The following is a 23,360-nucleotide window of genomic DNA, read 5'->3' as shown; positions in this document are numbered from 1 at the left end:
CAATCATCTGCACAAACTTCAAACCCCAGCCGTCCGACATCCTAGGCAACCTGTCAACCACCAACAACGCGCTAACCTCGAGGGAACAACTCTGCACACCGACAACCACTGCCCTGATGAAATCAATCCACTCAGGGGGTGCTACCAACGCCTGCCCCTATGGCTCTTCAACCTCGGAAGAAAACAGATCAGCACCACCTCACCTCCATCCTCAACACCTCCATAACCACATCAACACTCCCCAACACATGGAAGCACGGGAAGGTCAGACCCCTCCTCAAGAAAAGAAACTATCTGTGGACCCCAAAGATCCACAGAACTACTGTCAGCTCGCCCTCCTCCCATTCCCCACCAAAGTCCTGGAGAAAGCCATCAACACCCAACTCACCAAACATCTGGAAAGAAGCAATCTACTGGCTCAACCCAAACGGGCTTCAGAGCCAACCACAGCACCAAGACAACCCTCATTGCAGCAACAGACAACATCTGAGCCCTACTCGACAGAGGAGAAACGGTCGCCCTAATCCTCCTGGACCTCTCCCCAGCTTTCGACACCATCTCCCACCACACACTCATCCAGGAACTTCATCAAATCAGAGTCAGAGACAACATGCTCAGATGGATGGTGTCCTTCCTCACAGGATGCACCCAGAAAGTCTGCCTGCCCCCTTCACCTCGCACCCCAATCACCACCATCTGCGGAGTACCCCAAGGGTCATCTCTCAGCCCCAGTCTCTTCACCATCTACATGACACCGCTTACAAACATTGTCAGAGCACACAATATCAACATCATCTATTACCCCGATGACACCCAACTTGTCCACTCACTATCAGCAAACCCCACCCAGACAAAGACCAACTTCCACAATTGCATGAAGAATGTATTGACATGGATGAAAGACAACTGCCCCAAGCTAAACACGGACAAAACGGAAGTCCCATCTTCAGCAGACACACCACCCTTTGGAATGACTCCTTGTGGTTTACAGAGCTCGGACCCACCGCTACGCCGAAAGGCCACGCACCCAACCTCAGCATCGTACTAAACAGCAAACTCTCCATGCGATGCCATGTCAACACTCTTGCATTAGCTTGCTTCAACACCATCTCGATGCTCTGAAACATCTTCAGATGGCTCCCCACTAGCACCAGGAAAACCGTGATGCAGGCCCTCATCACCGATCGATTCGACAATGGCAATACACTCTATGCCGGCACAACCTCCAAACTCATGCAAAGATTGCAGACCATACAGAACACAGCAGCCAGACTGATCCTCAACCTGCCCAAGAGAAAACACATCACCCAACACCTCAAAGGCCTCCACTGGCTTCCCATTCAAAAGAGGTGCCAGCTCAAGCTCCAGCTCCTGACCCACACCTACAAAGCCCTCCACAATATTGGACCACACTACATAAATCAACACCTGACCTTCTACCAACACCCCCCCCAGAAATCTGCGATCCGCACACCTCGCACAGGGAACATGCATCCACTAAAGCCACGACGGAGGACGCTCCTTTTCTCACCTTGCCGCCAAAGCCTGGAACACCCTCCACCTGCGCACTTTACCCTCACTCAATCTCTTTGGGAAAGGACTCAAGACCTGGCTCTTTGACTGACACCGGCAGCACAACACCTGCATACTCCACAGGGTGATAAGCAGCAATTTACAAATGCTATTTGATTGCATGATTGTTTCGGATTCATCCAATCAGTAGTAGCCAGTGCCAGCATTTTACCCATTCTATTTGACTGGTCCTATTTCAGCATTCCCTAAAGATGTGCTAATATTAGTAATAAAACTTGGATAATAAATTGCACACATTTAAAACTTGACAAAAGAACTATCGCTCGTGCCACATGTACTTTGTAGACTCTGGATCAGTTATGAAGCAGGGCTATCTTTTACTTGACATGATTATTACAGACCTGACCTTATCACTCAGGTTCCACAGGAATTACAGTGTCAAACTTTAGACAACACTACTATCTCTCAATTGGCATTTGTAATGAGTTCTGACTTAGCTACTGGCATACCAGGAGAGACAATAATGCTTCAGAAAAGGGGATTTCAATGCAGCAGAGCTGATCTGGTATCAGGCTAAACAGGGCACCACCTCTAAAATGCCAGTATGCAATAACTGATACAGCTACATCTCTATATGACATTACTTGGTACATAAATCAACATATATAGCTTGAAGTGTTGTCCATGAGACAGAACTGTCATATTTCAGACGAATATTAACTCCAATCCACTTTTCCATGTTCTGTTTGCCTACTATTACTAAATGGGTGCAAAAATCCATTACATATGTCTGTGGCAAAATTAATTAACGTTGTCCCTACACCACCTGTCAGATGTGATTATTTACTTAAAGGCTGCATATCCGCTGTGCAGCTGTACTTTTTTTCAAACAGGGCAGCAAAGTAGCAGAGCAGTAGTCCTTGCAGCAGAGCAGTCTTTCTTCTGAGTCTTCCACAGCTCCAGACGTGTACTGAAGAGTTATATCTTAGTGTCCTTTATTTATTCTTGGTGCCTGCTTTGAAGTGGTAAAAAATTCGAAAGTCCTACCTCTACAGAAGTGACTAGAATTTTTTGCCTCCCTGCCCTGGCCCCATCTTGTCTAGGGGCACAAAAGACTAATGGGTAACCGTTTGTGATTGTGCTTAGGAAGAGCCTTTGTGATCTGCAAAGTGAACTCTCCCCCCTCATCCTGACAAATATCCCATCCTGCCAACACTTATTCCCCCTTTGTCTCATTGTCTGGGAGCAATACAAAAAAGCCAATTAACAACTTGGAAGGAAAGGTACTAGCAGTTGGCTTAGAGAGGGAGTGCAACTGTGTGAGCAATACACATATTAAGGATCTAGAGGGACAAATAATTGAGCAAAGAACGGAATCGGAATTACTAAACCCAGGATTGCTAACCCAAACAGAGGAAAGAGATATGGTTAGGATTGGGATATAAATACCATCAAATGACCTGTCACATGTCGATAAAACTATGAGCTCAATGACTGCATGGGTTCCGTTACCAATAGAAGTTAGGGTTCAAATAAGGAAAAAAAGTGAATCAGCTAATGATTACACATCACATAACAAATCACTAGATCATGAGCACACCGTAAATAATGCAGTCGCATTTGTACAAGGAACGCAAAACAAAATTACTTGTATGATTAAATCTGCAATGGGGACAATGATGTCAATAAGAACGAGTGGAGAAATAAATATGGAATTGTGTTATAAAAATCAAGACAGTGATACTGCTAACCAGTTAAAAACAACACTTATTAAGGAAAAAAATATGGAAAGTAATGATCAAGTGATATCTAAAACTGAATACAGCGGTAAATACGATCATATGGTTAAATCAAAAATCCAATTAGGAAACCAAGAAATTCATCTCCATACTACAAGATGTTAAAGACATTGTGCACAAAAAACATGAGGATTAAAAAGAAGAGATGTGTTACTCTGACGAAAATCCATCTGTTTCTGCAGAAGAGGGAAAAATGGAGCAAACTGGTGACATAATAGAGTTAAAAAGTAAAGAAATACTGCTTGATTTCCCAGAACAGTTGAATAAAGAAGGAGAGGATAATGAAGATCTAATAGCCTTTAAAACAACAAAGAGACAAAGGAAAAAATTAGATAAAAAAGCGAGAAATAAGGCAAAAAATGAAAACGCAGTCAAATCATACTCCAAACTGGAAACACCAACTGATGTGACAAAAGTAGAGGGAAAAAAAGGAAAATTTCAATTGAAAATCAAGATAGCGATCTATCTGGGAGTCAACCTTCAAAAATATTTGGGGGGAAACGGAAAATATTATGATATATTTATAAAGCCTGGGAAACATCCTGCAGACTAAAACCCTCTCCCGATAAATTCAATTATATTAATGGATAATACTGATTGAATAGCTGGCATATTAGAACTGGAGGGGAAGAAAGTCCAAGATAAAGAAAAAAAATATAGCCTAAAAAGGAATGGCTGTGTAATAACAAAGGAATCTACTTGTGATATTCAAATCGACCCGATTAAAAATATGAGATCCGTAACTCCCCTTGAACCTAAAACCTCACTAACTAGCAAAAATGAAGAATAAAGGTATATTGGTCCAGTACTTCAGAGAATAATTCACCAAGGCTAAAATAATGCACAAAGAGTAGGCTGGAACATGACACAACAAAGAGATAACCTAGTTGCTCAAAAACATTCAATAGAGGAAACTAGAAATTACTCTATGATAGCGAAAGAAATGATTGAGGAAACGAGGCATAAACCAAAATGGGATGACCTAGTTATTGTAAGAAGTGGTTAAGATAAACAAATTATATATAAGGAACCCCAAAATTCTGAGGATAAGAAGAAAGAAGCATTGTTTTCTAAAAGGTCTGCCCAAATGATTCTTAATCCATTATACGACTCACGTGGCAACCATGATATTTTGAATAGAGGAAATATCCTTCTGCTGTTGAAATCAGTACCATCACTAGAAAAATTGACAACGGAAGATATTGAATGTGTAGGTTTTTTGCAAAACCCTGAAGGTAGTCAACCAATAACACTCTTAACTGTAGATACTGATTCTAAAGCGGACCAAATCATGCAGGAACAAGAAACTTTTCATAGCTGGGGGATAACAATCAGTCAACCAGCCCCAAAGGTTTATCCAACTTCACTTATAAAAGAAGAAAGTCCAATGAAAAGTGTAAAAGGGATAAAAGACAACTTAGTCTTTTGTATATTAAAAAATCCCCTGGGAAAAATATGCTACGATGAGGAAAAGTCCAAGAATGAAATAAAAGTCGAAAAGGTAAAAGGAATAAATGAAAAATGGATTCTGACAGCATTACATGGTAACAAAGAACAATGACAGAATACATTACAAGATAAAACAGAAGAATTGAATATGGACATTTTAACAAAAGGAATATGCTCTTGGAACATAAATGGTTTATGCAAAAAGATAAAAAAAAATGCCCAAATAGATACACTATCAAATTTCTTTCAAATTATATTATTGGAGGAAACATGGGCAATGGACCCTTTTATACTACAATGATACAAAGGATACTTTGAGCCTGCAATTAAACAGCATAAATGTGGTCGTACCTGTGGGGGCCTAGCAATATTTATACTGATTGACCTTAAAGTTGAACATGAGCAATTTGTCATTAATAATTCTAACTTTTAAGTGGTAAAGTTGAAATATGTAACAAGCAAGGAAAAAATCAAAAACTCTAATGTTAATCAATATATTTATTCTACCTAATCACACTTCAAGGAAGGATATGTGTGCTGCTCTTACTACCTTCTTATTAGAGCAAATAATTTAAGAACTGTTTGCAGATTTTATTGTAACAGGTGATTTTAATATAAATTTACTAATACACTTCATACGTGACGATTTTATACAGTCTCAAAATCAGCAATGGGCAATCCCGGAACAAATGCTGGATCCCATAAGTAATGCTAAGCAAACTCTACTGGGGAGAAACTATTTGATGGACGTGGAAGCATTGGTACTAAGAATATTAAACGGTAGATTTGCATCAGATATACCACCAGCTTGGACATTTCAGTCACACAAGTTTAAGTCACGAATAGACTATACAATGGTATCTAAATATTTTTAACAATATTATTTCCTACCATGTAAGGAAGGTGCTGGATAGCAACCATAGTCAACAAATAATCAATATAAAATTAGCATGTTTGAAACATCAAAAATATTTGACAACACAAGGTCAGACCTGTACAAATAATATGGATGATATGAAGAAAAAGACGCAAGAACTAATCAAAGAATGTTTTGAAGATAACACCACGAGGTCTGTAATTAAGCAATGGGAAAACTTTACACAGAAAATAGTTAAACCTTATGATACCGTTACTCGTGTACAGAAAAAACAAATGACTCAAACGGAAAAAAGGGATACAAACATCAACCTCTCATATACGGTTAGAAAAATCAGACGGACCCGTAACAGACTTAGGAAACAGCTAATTACCTTCCCAAACAATGAAGAAATACAATTAAAATTAAAAAATATCAATCATAATTTGAGGAAATTAATTTGGAATGAAAAAGCCCAGCAGGAATTGTGGACAAAAATCTTCTACGCTAGTAATCAAGCAAACGCAAGGGAGTTCTGGAAAATGATTAATGGTCTTGCCTGACCTAATAAATCTGCGGTGCATACGTATTAACTGAAGATGAATGGTGTGCATTTCTTATAAAGCTCTTAAACCTTGTTACCAAAGAAAACATTCAGGAATGCAAGCAGACAATGATGGTTAAAGCAGACCTAGAATGTGATATTGAATTCTGTATTACAAAAGCACAAGTTGCTAAATTAATAAAGAAACAAAAAGACGGGGCACCAGGACCCAATGGAATCCCGTTTGCTCTCTACAAAGAAGAACCAGACTTTTGGTCTATATATCTAACAAAGGTTTTCAACGAAGTCCTACAAACTGATTTGATTCCAAATTCTTGGAGAGGGTCATTAATATCGCCTATCTTTAAAAAAGGAAATTGGCAGTTACCAGAGAACTATCATTTGATTACCCTCCAAGATACTGATGCAAAACTGTTTGCAGGGCTTTTATTATCAAGTTTAAAAGACTGGGTAAAGGACAAACGGAGATTTCCCCCGAATCAATCAGGGTTCATCAAAGGTCTAGGAACTTTCACAAACATATTATTACTATCGGTATTAATAGATAAAGCAATTTTTGCAAAACAGCCTTTGTATTTTTGTTTTGTTGATTTTAAATTGGCTTTCGATTGTGGGAATAGATGCTGTCTGTGGAAGAAACTCAAAGATCAAGAAATGTCCAGACTCTCTATTAACAAGCATTTGCAATGCAATAGGTCTCACATTAGGAAAGTTTGAGCCATTGGTATTGTAAATTACATTTTTTTTATTTATGTGTTGGTTGTGAAAATAGCTAAAGTAATAGCTTTGTCATTTACAATGCCAATAGTTTTAACTTTCACAAATGTGACACCTATAGCATTTGTAATGCAATATGTGTTGTATTTTCACGAAAATCCAAGAACAGAAGTGAAATATTAACATTTTTTGTGACATTTATAAGACAGACGTCATTGTTGTTCGAGTACTTTACGCTGGTATTCTGCAGCACAGCACTGTGTTAGCTATGCTGCTCTGAGTGTCAGAGCTGCCTTCCTTGCTCTGGTCCATGCAGTCTTGGCCTGCAGGACTCGGTCTTGCCAGTCACCTACCTAGTGGCCTACCACCTAGCTGCCAGGTGTCCCAAGTCCATGCATGGTAGGATAGGCTAGTCCCAGTATTTCGTTTTAAAATGCTGGGACTTGTAGTCCTCTTTTCTTAGAATGCTTGGACTTGTAGTCCAGGTTTTATCCTGGACACAAGACTAAGGGTGACCAGGCGTCCCAGATCTCCTCGGACATTACCGGTTTTCAAAGGTCTATCCTGGTGTCCCGACACTTTTGTTAATTTTTAATACATGTCCCAGTTTTTAGTAAAGGGGTCAGGTCACCCTGCAAAGCAGAATTTAAAACTAGGATCTCTTTCCGACGCCTAGAAGTCTTTTTTTCGTTTCACAATTCTTTAAGTAGGTTTTCCAAAAAATCCAGAACAAACAACTGTCATATATCAATCCAAAAATAGAAAGACATTATCATGAACAAAATTTACAATAGGAATAAGAAAAACAAAGGAGAGTAAAGTAGAAGATCAAGAAAAAGAGAGAAAAAAAAAAGGAATAAGGAACACCAAAAAGCAAAAAAAAAAATTCAATACCAAGGTCTGAAATAATCTACATTTCTGCTAGGCATCACAGGAGGAGTTTACTGTGTGTTTACCGAAGAGAGGCTTAGTGGGAAGGAGGGGGCGCAAGGTGGCGGTCCAGCTGTTGCTATTTGTAAACATAGACTAATAAATGTGTATGCGTGTATACAATATTTACCAAGATGATATATATGTACACACACATACATACATACACACACACGTGCGCGCACGCACGCATATAAATATACACATACATTTACATGGCTGCGCAAAAAAGGGGCAGGCCAGATATACAAGTAAAACTGAAGGCTACTTTAATGTCTGCCATGTCTCAGTTATGCTTCTCCAAATCTGGTCACACTAATAAGACTACAAGTCCCAGAATTCTAAGAAAAAAAACAAGACTGCTCAATTTAGTCAGGCATGGACCCGAGAAACTTGGCAGCTATGCTACCCATCTGCCTTATATGAGCTGATCTTATTTGCATTCTCTCGATTAAGCATTCCACGGCCACTTTCATGACTGTGCAAAGTTTTAGATTTCTAGTTCAAGCATCGACTGTGCGTTACCTTTTGAGTCCGCGTTCTCATGAATACCTTCAGGGTTAATAATCGCTCACTGACTGAAGCTTCACAGGGCTCGTTGTCCAGGTGCCGCCTACAGAGAGTAAAGCAAACAGCAGGGGTCTGTCTCTACACGGGCCTTCGACGCCCATTTAAAATACTCGCTGCAGCGTATGACTTTACACATTTCTGCTGGATGGCTGCCTAGACACATTCCAAGGGGGCTAGACAGGTGCCCTGTGCGGCTTCATCGTGGATTAGCACAGGATGCAGGAATCACCTGTGCAGCCTGGAGCCAGGCACCCCAGACGGAACTCGCCGCAAGGGACCTTTGACAGCAGCAGATCTAACAGTCAACTGTACTTACATTCTAGCACATACCATGAGACTTTATGGGTACCTCCTTCAGATGTTTTATTTTTCGTTTATGTAGCGCTGGCATGAAAGTTGTTTCATAGCGCTCGAGTACCACAAAATACTGTAGCAGCACAGCAGGAGAGTTTTCATGAATTGAACGCTGTCCTCATTTCTAAGAGAGCCGGTGGAAATGTGAGCCTGAACAACACTGATTAACGTGCAGGTTCACCATAACTTACATGGCATCCCAGAAGCGCAACCGCGCAACGCCACCGGCCTGCGACCAGGAAGTCAGGCAGGCCGGGCGGGACAACCGGAAACAGGAAGTAGGAGGGCGGGAGCCTACCCCGCCACCCACGGAAGAGCCGGAAAAGCCGCGATTGTTTGCAGCACCGGAGCAGGCAGGAGCCTACCCTGCGCCCCGGTGCCGAAGAAGGGAGGAAGAGTCCTGCTGCCAGGTGAGTGGGGCTTCGCTTTGTGGCTGGCCTGCGAGGGCGGGGGCATGTGTGTGCGCGCGCGCGGCAGCGGGCTGTGTATGTGTGTGAGCGTGCGTGTGTGTATGTGTCTTGGAGTCTGTGTGAATGCGTGTGTGACTGTGGGGGAGGAGGAGGGGGTTGCCTGTCTGGGTGCCTGCGTGTCTGTGTAAGTGTGAGTGCGTGTGTGCGCGCGTGTGTGTGTCTGTGTGCATGCATGCGCTGGGAGTATGGGAGGGCGGCGCAGGACGGAACGTGCGCGTTCGCGCACACGAATCCAGCAAGAAAAGCTTGTGCACCCTCTTGTCCTCCTTCCCCCCAGACTGATCGCTATTGGTCTCCAGCTGGACAAATGCATCCTTGCGGATGCATTGCCAGCGAGACCCAAAAATGATTCAACTTTTGTACACTGATACTTGGATCAGGCTGAGGTTTGGTGATGGTCAGACACTAACCAAAGAAATACCTACGACTGTAGGATTAAAACAAGGGTGAGTCCTTGCCCCACTCCTTTTTAATTTATTTTTAGCAGATCTCTTGGTTTGCAATGGTTAATTGATCATATATCAACATACGCAAAAGAAAATGATATGGTAATAAATTAAGCAAAGACCAAAGTAATGGTGGTTATAAAAAATACAAGATTTTAAAATAAAGATAAATGGATGTTGGAAGTAACGCAATTAGAACAGGTTGACTCCTACCGGTATCTTGGAGTTATATTTAATGACAGTGGAAATTTTCTTCCGCAAAAAAGGATATTACCAGAAAAACAAATACTTTGGTTGCAGCATTTAGGATTATACAAAAAGCAATAAGTGACTTGTCTTATCGTCCATTACTAAAGGTTATTTCGGCAAAATTATTACCTACCCTGACATATGGTTGTGAGGTATTAAATGGGAAAGATGCGGAGATTATTAATAATGTGGTTGCAAAAGCGTATAAAATTTTATTTTGCCTGCCAAACAACGCCTCACAAGCGCAGGTGAGTCTCGAATTCGGGTTAAATAACCAGCTATATGCAAGAGAGGGATAAGCTCTTAAAGTGTGGAATTGAATAAAAAATGATCAAGGAAACCAAATATCTCAGCTATTATGGCAAGAAGTCAAAGATAATAGGAAACTGTAGGCCAGGCCTCATTTAAATAAAGTGCTAGAAGAATTTGGTGTAATACCAATTAGGGAGAATACAATTTCCCAGGAAAGTTTTAAAAAAACAATTAACAAACTTACTAATCATCTATTGCTGATAAAAGATAAAGATATATTTGTAAAAAGAAAACATCCATGGCCAATTATAAATGGATTTATGAAAAAAAGGTCCAAGAATATCTTGAAACATCATGGTCGCAGAAAAGCAAGCATATCTTTATCAAAGAACATTTTGGCGTATTGCCGGGTTTATATCATTTACCTACATGGAAGAACACAGAAGAGAATACTCAATGTAGGTTATGTAAATCCGGACATGAGAATATTATACATTTATGATGTATTTGCCCTGAATTAGAAACTAAAAGGAAAATTATTCTTAAGAGATTATTTAATGATCGTGGAGTAAGGACATGTAGGCAGGCATTGATAGTATGCCTCAACTCTAAAGACATATTCATGAATTCTGCATTTGTAAAATTTTTGTGTGGGGTTGAAAACAAATTAGAGGAATAATATTTGAATTATTTATCCATTGTATTCTAAAAATGACTGTGTATTGGATTTTAGCAAGTATAAGATATGATAATCATATATTTAGTCTTTTAAAAAGTTGTATATTTGATGACATTTTTAGCAATTTTTTTGTAAGATTGTAATTAATCAAACAAAGGAATACATTTTGGGGGGATTTTTTTTAATTCAAAAAGACCAACTGCCAGCTATACCTTGTCATGTGACCCAGGATACAGGTTCCACATGGTTGGTACAAGAAAATGCAAACCTTCTAAAAGTTTATGAACAAGCAAGGCTTGGATCTGTGCAGTATCTGGACTAGACCACTCTTAAATTGTACTAACAAACACAGTGTCCAGATGGATCACGTTTTAATTAATCATACGTGATTTCAGTGCTTTGTTCTAAAGCCTGTGTATTTTTATTTTACTTCTTTTTGTACTTTTTTCAAACAAGATTGGGCCATTATTCTCATGTCATCTTGTCAGGCAACACATATTTTTCAAAGAAATATTAAACATTCAAAACAGTAACTGTTGGAAGTGGGGGTCCGTATCGCTTACAGCCGCCACCAAATGCTGGAGGAGGGCGTCCCCGACCCCTAGCTTCAACGTTAGGCTAAGTAAGGACACCATCTGAGATTGCCCTGCTCACCCCCTTAGTAGCTTGGCACGAGCAGCCAGGCTTTTCTCCAAGGCACGAGTGTTCAGTATATACAACCGCACTCACAGTAACCCCATGATGTCACCACAAATAGAGTCCACACGAGTTTTGATAAAATGAGTATAATCTTTATATAAGTAATTATACTATACGACCACACAATACAAAATCAACTTATAAGAATGGGTAGTATTCTTTCCGGTGGGTTGGTAGGTTCTAATCCCAACAACCACTTCTAACCAACAGTTAGGCTCATTTCTAACTGTTTCCAAAAGGTTAGGCCAGTCGTATTGTCGGAATCACACACGATGCAAAAGGAAACAAATACTGTAATGCATAATGATATTCTCTTATACTGTGCGACAGAGAAACAATGCCATATGTAGCGCCACAGTCATATACTCTGTAATTAAAGGAATAATGCAATGTGTATCACCATCAGCATGCCCTGTACCAGGAGAAAACAAAGCAATGAGTCATGCTACAATGCTACATATGGTGCAATGAAGAAATAATGCACTGCGTCACGTTATACCGTTATACTCAGATACTGTGCACTGAGAAAATAATGCAATGCGCCACTTTCCAATCAGGTAATATGCAAGGGGAAAATAACGCAGTGCATAGCGCACCAAGCATGTAGTTTGTCAGGAACAAATGAGGTCAGGCGTCAAACGACAGTTCGATAGTTCGTTAGCAGCAATAATGCAAAGTGTAATACGACAGATTTACATGCTCCATTACCAGTGCCCCCGTTATGGATCAAATGATGACACAAAAGTACTGCTTCCCACTCTGGCCCCAGCACTGCCCCTCCTTGGGTCGGCGCGGGCCAGGATCCAAGCCGAAGCAATGGCTCGTGCAGCTGACTGAAACAGGAAGCCGAAAGAGTGTCCCTTCGGGCCCGCACCTCACCCCAGGTGTTGATCCACGTTACCTGGGGGAGGAGCGACCCCCCTCTCCTCCTCGATGTCAGGGACTTGGGCCTTGATCCAGAACTCCGTCACGGGGTGCAGCGGACTCAGACCGGTGAGTAAGCTCTTCCATGGCTGCCGTTCCAGGCCGCTGCAGTTGACTCCGAGGGCCCAATGACTTGGCCCTCCTTCCGGCGGTCTCAGTCCATACCAAGATCTATCCTCAGCACTGTGGAGACTTTACTTCCAATTTGGTGCACCCCCTACTTTGGCACTCCTCACCAGCACTTCAGGTTGCACTTCGACATGCACACCGTGCGTTTGTGTCTCTCCTCTTCTCCCGGTCCACACGATGTCCAGGCGTTCTTCACCAATGCCCTGGCTGCACCAAAACACACATTCTGCGCGTCCGAGTCTCACCTCTTCTCCTGGTGCACACAATTTCCAGGCGCTCCTCACCAATGCCCTGGCTGCACCACAACACGCACCCAGCGTGTCCAAAACTAATTTCTTCTTTTGGTGCCTACAAGGCCCGGGGGCTCCTCACCAACACCCGGGCTGCACCACGACACAAACCCAGCGCCTCCGAGACTCACTTCGTCCATTGGTGCACACGATGTCCAGTCGCTCCTCACCAATGCCCTCGCTGCACCACGACATGCACCAAGCGCATCCGAGTCACGCTTCTTCCTTTGGTGCACACAAGGCCCAGGCACTCGTCACCAACACACGGGCTGCACCACAACACGCACCCTGCATGTCCGAGCCTCGCCTTGTCTCTCCATGCACACCACTACCAGGGGCTCCTCACCAACGTCTTGGCCTGCACTTCAACACGCACACTGCGTGTCCGAGACTTAGCTTACTCCTGTGTGCCCACGATCACACGGCACAACTTCTGAGGGTCTCAAGCTACAAAAGCATGCGCACACCGCGTTGCTTGGGACTTCTCCGGGAACTTTTATGATCCTGTATTTCCAAACAGGGAGACAGCTTACCACTGGCCCTTGGGGGTTACAAGACACATCACAAAGCACAGTCTTCTTCAAGCAGGGGGAACCAGCACCTCTAAGCACAGTCCCAACAGCCTCTCCCTTAGTTCAAACAGCAAACTGCAGACCAGCCCCAGATCACAAAGCAAGGATTGGTCTGTCCACAGCAGTCTCTTCAGTTGCTCCTTCTTTAGCAGAGGTTCTTCTTGACCACAGAATGGGTCCAAGCCTTTGCAGTCTCAATCCATATCTGTTTCATTCCCACTTTCAGGGGTTTCAGCTCTCCTAGTTATATCCCTTAATGGCTTTGAAGCTCGTATGTGCTCAGGGGTCCCTGACCACTCCCTAAATCAGTTCTGGATGTCTCTCTCCCAGTGTCACTTCTCTCCCTTTGATACAGGGGGTCTCAATCCTTAATCACTCAGCAGGAGTTGGATCAATTGGTTTATAGCACCAGCCCAGGCCTTTTCACCTCCCGGGCTTCTCCTCCCCCTACTCTCCAGATGCAGGACAGCCTGGTGCCATCTCAAACCCTCGCTGGGTCAAGACATCTCCCAGCTCCTCTCACCTTTCAGTTCCAGGCAGACAATCCACATTGCAGAGACACACAGAAATGCTCATAGCACAAAACTCAGCCACTTTCTAAAAGAGTGCTTTAAGAACACACAGTGACAAAACCACCTTCACAGAAAGGTGTGTTATGACACTGTGAGTTCATACATACTAAACTTCACCTCTCCATTATAAACTGACAGGAAACTAGGCTAACAAACACAACACCCAGCCTCCCCCATTCTGTCCTATGGGCAGGATGGCCTTTCAGCAGTGAAAAACGAAATGGAATGTTTTTCACTGTCAGAACATAGAACACACCTCAGTATATGTTCTACCTTTTACCTACACTGCACCCTGCCCAGGGGTTGCCTGGGACCTACCACAGGGGTGCCTAATGTGTTTCTACTTAAAAGGGAAATTCAGGCCTGACAAGTGGTTGCACTTGTCAGGACAACATTCTAACTTAGCATTCTGCGCGCAGGCCCTACACTGAAGGCCTGAGTTCCCTTTTCTGCGCGTCCTTGCATTACTAGCCCTTGGCCACACAGTGCACAACACTAGGGACTTTTACTAGTAAGGCAAACATACCAATCATGGCCAACCAATCACCATTACATTTTAAACAGGGAACTCTGGTACTTTGACACTGATCAGCAGTGGCAGAGTACCAACAGCATCTAAATTGGCTATTCTAGGTCAGGAAAACAGGCTGGGGGAAAGCATAAAATTTAGGGAACTTTAACCAAAAAGGCCAAGTCCTACAGTAACTAGTAATGTCACACAAAAAAATGCAAAACACAGTTCACAATACAATACATAGACCAGTACATAAACAATACAAGTACAAGTAACCAGTCCTTGATTTACAAATACACCTGGTGGACACTCAAAGATAATCACAAAGGCTCCTGCCTCTTGTCCTGCCTGTGTGTAACGCTCAAGGAATAATTGTTTCAAAGGGTAATGTCTTTATGGGGACAAAGAGATGTAGGTATTCCCTTGTTGCACACCCAGCTGTTTATCCCATGAGCACAAGCCAACGTGTTTCGAACCCTGTCCTGCTTGGGGGTTCTCCTCAGGACTTGGACTTGGTGGTCTTGGTAAATTCGTTTCAGCTACTGGTGGGATGTTTTTTTGTGACACTTTTTCTCTCCAGTTATCACTTGATCCTTCTTTGTATGTCGATGCCAGAATTCCTTGAGGCACTCTAACTTCTGTAGGATCTGTCCTTTTGGCTTTCAAAATCTTTGCATGAATCTCCTTCAGCTCCACCGGTCCTCCCTCGTCCCTTCTAAAAGTGGCCTTTTCATAATTGTGACTTACAATCCAACTTTACCACAAAAGGTTTTAAATTACGGTTCTTTAGAGACTAACCTTGACATTCATACCTACTCCCAACTGAACGTTAGCACTTATTAACTACAATAAGGTAACCCAATGTTAAATTATGGGAGCTGTAGGCCTTGCTTTAGTGAGAAACGAAGTTAAGAGTTTTTCACTACCAGGGCATATAAACCTTAAAACCACATATCCAATTTTAGTAATAGACTGTACCCTGCATTCTGAGCTGTTAGGGTCGACCCTATGGATGGCTTATATGTATTGAAAAGAAGGTGTAGACCTGCAAAAGGTATTGTTTGCCATGTCGAAGTGGCAGTTTTGAACTACACACACAGGCTGCAATGGCAGGTCTGAGATAGGTTTGAAAGGCTACTTAAGTGAGTGTCATAATGAGTGATATAGGCACATTAGTCCTGAAAGGTAAAAGTTAGTAGGCAGTTTATAAATAGCATGCATGTAGCATTACCAGGTTGGATAAGAAGGAGATAACTCAATTTTTTAATAGAAAAGTAGTTATTCATCTTTATATATTAGCAGTCATTTCATGGTTGGAGGTATACAGTTGAAAACAGCACTGCATAAATTGTAGGGACAACCACATGAAACTTGGTGCAGCAAAAGTGAATAAATAGTGCAAGTGGCGACGCAAGTGAAAGAGAGCAAAAAACAGCGTGGTCGGCGCACTATAGAGACGTGCAATTTATATACAGTGAGTGGCTAAAGGCAACATGTGTGACTTAGTGATATCACAAGGAGCACAGTTAATTTGTTTAGATTTGGAGCCACTGGAAAGAAGTGCGCCTATTAATTAGGCTGTTGTGTCGACGGCGTTTCGATCCGGACGATTTCGGATCATCATCAGGACTGGTTGTCAGATTTGAATAGTGCTGTGAAAAGAGGGAGGGATAATTTTAACTAGGGAAGGTGGCAATGAAGAATGGAAGGTATTGGGTTCGGGGTGTTGGTTACCTTATAGAATCCATGAAATTTGGAGTCCTTTAAGCCAACTGAGGTATAATTAGTCAAGGACCAACGAGGAATCGGGTCACAGGGAGAGCTGGAAAAAGAGAAGGGGAGGAACGGATAAGTGTCCAGCTAGTGAATGATGCGCCTTAAAAATAGAACGTCAGGACAGGCAGGCAAGACAAACATACCTGGCTGATGTTGTGTATCAGTCTCAGTGCCAGTCTGGTTGGAAACGGCAGCAATTGGATGCCTTCACGATGTAATCAGCCACATGAGTCAGCCGAGTTAACAGGGCGCTGCGGATTAAAGCGGGGCCTTAGTTAATGATATGTGTGTCTACGTACAAGCCGTGTTTAGGAGTGGGGAAGGGGGTAGAGATGGAAGGAGGCAGGCAGCAATTACCTGGGTCAGTCAGCGCGTCCGTCTCGTAGAATGCGACAGGGTTTCTGCAGGCAGCGTAGGTCGAGAAAGGCACTTCCGCATAGAGGCGGCGGGGTGGGCGGGGCAGTCAGGGCACGTCAGCGGGGGGGTGTGAGGTAGCGCCCTGTTAACTCGGCTGACTCATGTGGCTGATTACATCGTGAAGGCATCCAATTGCTGCCGTTTCCAACCAGACTGGCACTGAGACTGATACACAACATCAGCCAGGTATGTTTGTCTTGCCTGCCTGTCCTGACGTTCTATTTTTAAGGCGCATCATTCACTAGCTGGACACTTATCCGTTCCTCCCCTTCTCTTTTTCCAGCTCTCCCTGTGACCCGATTCGTCGTTGGTCCTTGACTAATTATACCTCAGTTGGCTTAAAGGACTCCAAATTTCATGGATTCTATAAGGTAACCAACACCCCGAACCCAATACCTTCCATTCTTCATTGCCACCTTCCCTAGTTAAAATTATCCCTCCCTCTTTTCACAGCACTATTCAAATCTGACAACCAGTCCTGATGATGATCCGAAATCGTCCGGATCGAAACGCCGTCGACACAACAGCCTAATTAATAGGCGCACTTCTTCCCAGTGGCTCCAAATCTAAACAAATTAACTGTGCTCCTTGTGATATCACTAAGTCACACATGTTGCCTTTAGCCACTCACTGTATATAAATTGCACGTCTCTATAGTGCGCCGACCACGCTGTTTTTTGCTCTCTTTCACTTGCGTCGCCACTTGCACTATTTATTCACTTTTGCTGCACCAAGTTTCATGTGGTTGTCCCTACAATTTATGCAGTGCTGTTTTCAACTGTATACCTCCAACCATGAAATGACTGCTAATATATAAAGATGAATAACTACTTTTCTATTCAAAAATTGAGTTATCTCCTTCTTATCCAACCTGGTAATGCTACATGCATGCTATTTATAAACTGCCTACTAACTTTTACCTTTCAGGACATTGTGTGCTAATTGTATCTTAACTACCCAGTCCTGGTTTGGTCTATGGGTTGTACTCCTGTTTTCCTTACAAGTAGGCACATTAGTAGCATTTAATTAACATAACCTGGGTAAATGTAGTATCACCTTACTAGAGACTGACAAGTAAATTAACTATGCCAATTGGGGATAAGCCAAAACCATGTTCATAGGAGGGAGCACAACCACTTTAACACTAGTTAGCAGTGGTAAAGTGTGCAGAGTCCTCAGGCCAAAAAAACGAATTCAGCAAAATCAGGAGGAGGAAGGCAAAATGTTTGGAGGAAGACCATCCTAAAGCTGACAGGTCTAACAACTGTGATTCAGTATTTGGAAGGGATGCCCTATACATGCCCCTTCCAAATACCGAATCAGAATTGGGTCGGAAACACAAATTGTAATTCGGTAACTTGTTACTGAATTGTAATTTGGCTTTTGTACACTGAAAAAAAGCTTTTTTTGCAGTGACAAAGTCTGCAAATCTGGCTATTTGCGACCTCAAAAAAGCTTTGTACATCTGGGCCCTGGATACACTATAAGAATGGCAGATATATCAGTCTATTTCAATAATTACACTAACAACCATTTAAATAGCACGACTTATTACTACTCAAAGGGATGCTGTTTAACCCACCTTAGAATAACAAAAAATTGAGCAAAATGGAAGGTTCTAAACGTATGCCAGTAAACGTAAAGCTCTTTGATGCCAGTTCACAGTTCACTAAGCTCAATCAGCTATATAACAAAGGAATGCAACGTGTTACCTGCAGGCAGCCAAGGATCTCTGCAACAAAAGCAGTAACCCTCTAAGCTATATACATTAAATATCAACCCGTAACCTACATGTTATTCACAGTGAACTGCAGCAGGCACTTTAACCTTCTATGCTATTTTCTGATAAATACATGAATAAAGCGTCTGATTACAAGCTGCAGAGGGGTCTCCTCGGCAGGTGCATTAACCACTACAGATATCTTACTGCGGCTATACCCTGAAGTTTCTTGCGTACACAATGATCTCTGCAACACGTGCATTTACCCCATAAGATACTTTTAAATGCAATGTTTGTGATCAACTAAGTAAGCCAGAAGAGATGTAGTATCTAAAATGTCATTGTTGCCAATTTATTTGGCGTAAGAGATTTTTTTTAACTGTGTAATTGACAGTCAGACTCTTATCCACAAGACTCTAACTACCTCGTATGATGCTGCCCTTTTGTGCGTTTATCTTTTTAACCTGAGTTTATGGGACCCTGTGGTATTTATTCAATTTCCATCGCTGGTAATATTCTATGTTCTTCGCGGTCCTAAAATACTCCAAACACTTCCCCTCACACAGTAAGTTATTAACATCAAAAGGCAAATAATTGAAGCCGCTCCGATGAGTGGATTCTAAAAGTCTAGCTCCATAAAACAACACTCCGCATTTGGAAAAAAACAAAACAAATAGCAGTGTTTTCACTCATTATTCTACTGAAACAGCAGCGCACGAGGTCAGGCATTGTACACTTGACTACAAGCAGAATGGAACCTGTGTTGCGGTGCAGATAAGAAGGATTGCAACTTTACAAGATGAAGTGGGAGCAAAATACCCCCACCGCCCCTCCGGAGCCAGGCCGGGATACGGTTCTGGCCCTCGAGCGGACAAATAAGTGCTCATGCAGACAGGAGTAAAAGTAACAATAGATAAGGTTGGGTTTTTTTCTGTCTGGGTTAAAAAACATTTTATTGTAAAACGAACATAAAATACATTCAATATATGATAAACACATACTGTGCAAAACCATTTAAATGCATTGTATACATTTAACGGTTGTTTGCAAATAACATACATCCGAGAAAGGCAAAACATGGATAATTAGTCTCTATAATGATCGATCCGCTCTTCAAATAAACGTTGCCCTACCAAGCGTACATACACACAAATTAGTAGTAAAAGATGCCTTATTGCCCTCAGGTTAACCTACACCTCCCTCCCCCTCCCCCGAAATGCGCTGTGTACTTACAGTGCTTGATGAGCGCATTCTACCGCTGTAGCATCCTTATGCTGGGAAGTTTGAACAAATTGCTGCCGCTCAGGGCAATCGACGTCGTGTGGCTTCAGTTAAGCCAGAGCGGCAGAGGTGGCTCGCATCACATTTCTCAGCATCCTAAGGCAGGTCTGAGAATGGGCCAAACCAATGCTAACTTGAGGGGGATTTTGTGAAAAAACGTCAAGGACCAGGATTGCTGCGGCACAATATAAACTTGCTTAAAGTAACACTGACACTGATATTTCGGACCAAAACCATGAGCCATATAAGAGGCACTAAAAACGAGGATCTAAACGCGTAATGGCTGTAGATTCTTCAGTCCCACCCCTCGCGCTGGACCATATGCTAAAGTCTACTAGTCAGCAGACTAATCCGGCTCTGGTACCTAGAACACTGGCGTCTCACCGTCATCCCCTCTGATCCCGCCGGTGGTGGCTTAAATGATTAAGAGCATTGCCCTTTGTACACGGAAACAGAAGACCACACCATGCACAGAGCGTCGGGTAGCATAGGCGCTGAATTTCCGGGGGCTGTGTGGGTCCGTCTAGTTGAGAGAATTCAATGGCCACCTCGTGGTATGATCCGTATGAGGGAAGTACCAATGATTCAGCGCCAAAACCAAAATGTTCTTCACGTCATTTCTGCAGGAAGTCACACATGGCACTTGCATGCCCTGAATTTCCGTGAAACAGAAAGTTTTGTTTTCTTTTGGTGGTAAATTACAAATAAGCTCCCCGTCATCAAATGAATGCATGTGTGAAACGCATTAGTACATATGATCTTTGAGAAATATTCCTAAAATGCAAGTGAATTGAAGCGATGAACAGCCGGGACGTTTTACTGCACAAATATGTTTGCTAAAGCACGGACATTTCATACCCATTCAGAGCTCCTGCTCTGGTCTCACTGCACGACAACGTGTACTTTCCAAAAGCCCCTCTTTGACCACATAGAAGGAATATGTTGCATCATGTATTCAGAGGCATCCGGACACATTCAGATCATGCCGCGTGAGCCCGCCACCTACAGCACGTCGGCCAGCGGCGCACGCCACTTGAGGATGATAATACACATTTTGTATAAACTACGCATTCCGCTTCCCCCCAGTCATTTTCTAAGAGAACGTCCGGAGACAAGTGTTCTGGCTGGCACTCGTGCCGGCTGTTGATGTAGGGCTGCGCATCTCCCTGGCGCCTCAAATGGCCGCACCCCTGCCTGTCATGCTGCGCTCGTGAAAGTGATTGAGAACGCCAATGGTGCTGGAACAATTTTCAGAACGGAGGTGCTGCCATAACTGTTATATTACTGAAGTTATAAGGACTAACAGCCAGATTCATCAAGGGAAAATCGTCTCGCAAAGGGCCAGATTCTGAGAATCTGGCCCTTTGCGAGCGCAATTTTTGCATTTGGGATTCATTCAGGCCTATAGGAAAGAATGGTGGGCCATTCCTTATTTGCGATTAGCAATTTGCTAATCGCAAATAAGGATGCTGTAGAAATCGCAATTAATATTGCGATTTCTACATGAATCCCGTTTTGCAAGTCTTTAATAGCGATTCCTTAATAATCGCTATTAAGGACTCGCAAAACAGGACAATGATGAATCTGGCTGTTAGACACATCCAAGCGTCACGCAAAGAACAAGAATAACAAACGAGCCAAGGCCATTCAGCAGGAGAGTGGTACTGATGTAGTATGTATCTAGTATTGCATTTTAGAATACATGGTCGCGAATATATTACCAAAGCATGGGGTGCTATAATACGGTCATTTATAGACTGCGCGTTTCTACTGAAATAACCGCTAAAGTTGCAGACGTAGTTTTACTGATAAAACTCTATAGTGCACAAATGATAATTCGTGGAAATCTGGTTTCTTTTTAAAAGTTTTTTTATTAATTAAAAAAAAATCATACAGTTGATACACAGTATTAAACCTAAAATATTACAAGCCATCTTGACACTGTTACATTCATATATAAAATGTAATGAACCATCCACTCAATTATTAGAGCCGACATTTTTTCACATAGTTTTCTTTCTGGATTGCATTTAATAATAGCTATTTCCAGCCACGGCCGGCAGTGGGAGTACCTGCAGGGCGGTGACGTGGGGAGGGGGAGGGGCAGGGTGGGGGGTAGTAATGTATGGATAACCTAGTTTTACAGGTAAGTAAACATTTAAATAAATAAAACAAATTTTGTTGAGTGCACTGTATCCCAAATGCGATGCAGTGCGCGCACAAACTTCGTTTTATTTATTTAAATGTTTACTTACCTGTAAAACTCCGTAATCCATACATTACTACCCCCCCACCCTGCCCCTCCCCACGTCACCGCCCTGCAGGTACTCCCACTGCCGGCCGTGGCAGGCTATTTCTAGCCCACTTATTTCAGTCAATTGGTTCCACTAAGAACTAACCGAAATTAGGTTTGAGCAAATATTTATCAATTGCACATTACCAGGAAGAGTCTTGATTTGATTTGAGCATATTACAATTTCTATTTGCATCACAATTGCAAAAAAAAGTGCCTAGTGTGCTTTCCTAATGTCTTATATATTTTGAATTATTTGTACAGTCCATTTACTCGTATTTAAATGTTGTGTGTGACGGGGCTGGGATTCTTATCTAGATTTTTACCTTATCAATTCTCCAGAATCCCAGTACAGGTCGACTGGATCTTTTTGTCTGCTAAGAATTGTAGAGGGGAGGTTTCCAAACTCATAATCTAACAGCTTTTCAAATCGACAATCAAATCCAATTTAAAAAACCACTGACTACGTACTGAAGTAAAACATTTATTGCAATGCCAAAAACAATTGGACATACAAGCACCTCAGCAAGAGGTTCAAGAAATAGACTGGCACTAATACAAACATAATCCTACGAAGGAGTCTCAGACGACTCAGAATGAAAAGCATAGTCAATTCTTGGAACATCAGACATCCAATCACCGTTCCTATTTGAAGTCTGGACTGCTTTTACAAAAGAAAGAAAAGGTTAATCTGTCCCTACACTAACTCTAAAATGACATCCCTACTTAACAATTCCCTTTAGGCAAGAGTAAAGGTGTCAACCGTGAAGACTCCCTAAGAAGTGCATTCACATTCTCAAATGAGTAGACTAACTACTGAGCTCGTTCTAAGATGCTCCTTCCTACACCCCACTCTGCCCTAAGTTCCCTCAACGCTGTCTAGTTGCTACATCCTGCTCTAGCAACCTCCTGACAATATCTGCTCTCCACCCTCGGGGTCTGTCCCTAATACAAAACTCCCAAAATCGTATATACTCCCAAAGCACGCCCCTCTGGGCAGGTGTCGGTCTGTGGATTTTTGTAGCATGGCATCCTTCCATCTATCGTCCGTTGAGGTTTCCTTGGATCCCAGGCACCTTCTCGCCAAATGTTGCAGATGAACATTCCTCTGGCACCTACTCGTCCTCACTCCTAGGGGCCTAACTTCCAAACAATGGATCTTTCTACCTAACAAGCTCTGTGAATATGCACATGCAACGGGAATACACGAGAAGCAACTTTGTGCGCATCCAAAGTTACAATTCAATATTCGCTGAGAACAGCACTCTTCCCAACTAGCAGCTATTTCACAAGAATAACCAATG

General features: G+C 42.5%; 1 protein-coding gene across 1 annotated transcript in view; it reads right to left on the bottom strand.

Moving 5' to 3' along the window:
* SLC6A15 (solute carrier family 6 member 15) overlaps nt 1–20,309 on the bottom strand; it is a 316,654-nt gene extending 296,345 nt beyond the window's left edge. Inside the window, exon 1 of the mRNA XM_078674224.1 lies at nt 20,148–20,309. The gene's annotated coding sequence lies outside the window, so the exon portion shown is untranslated. The remainder of the gene's footprint in view (nt 1–20,147) is intronic.
* Nucleotides 20,310–23,360: the final 3,051 nt, after the last annotated feature.

The sequence above is a fragment of the Lissotriton helveticus genome, chromosome 1_1 (genome assembly GCF_964261635.1).
Source record: "Lissotriton helveticus chromosome 1_1, aLisHel1.1, whole genome shotgun sequence".
Taxonomy (NCBI): Eukaryota; Metazoa; Chordata; class Amphibia; order Caudata; family Salamandridae; genus Lissotriton; species Lissotriton helveticus.
Note: the sequence above shows the minus strand (reverse complement) of the source record. Positions and strands in the feature narration are given on the sequence as shown.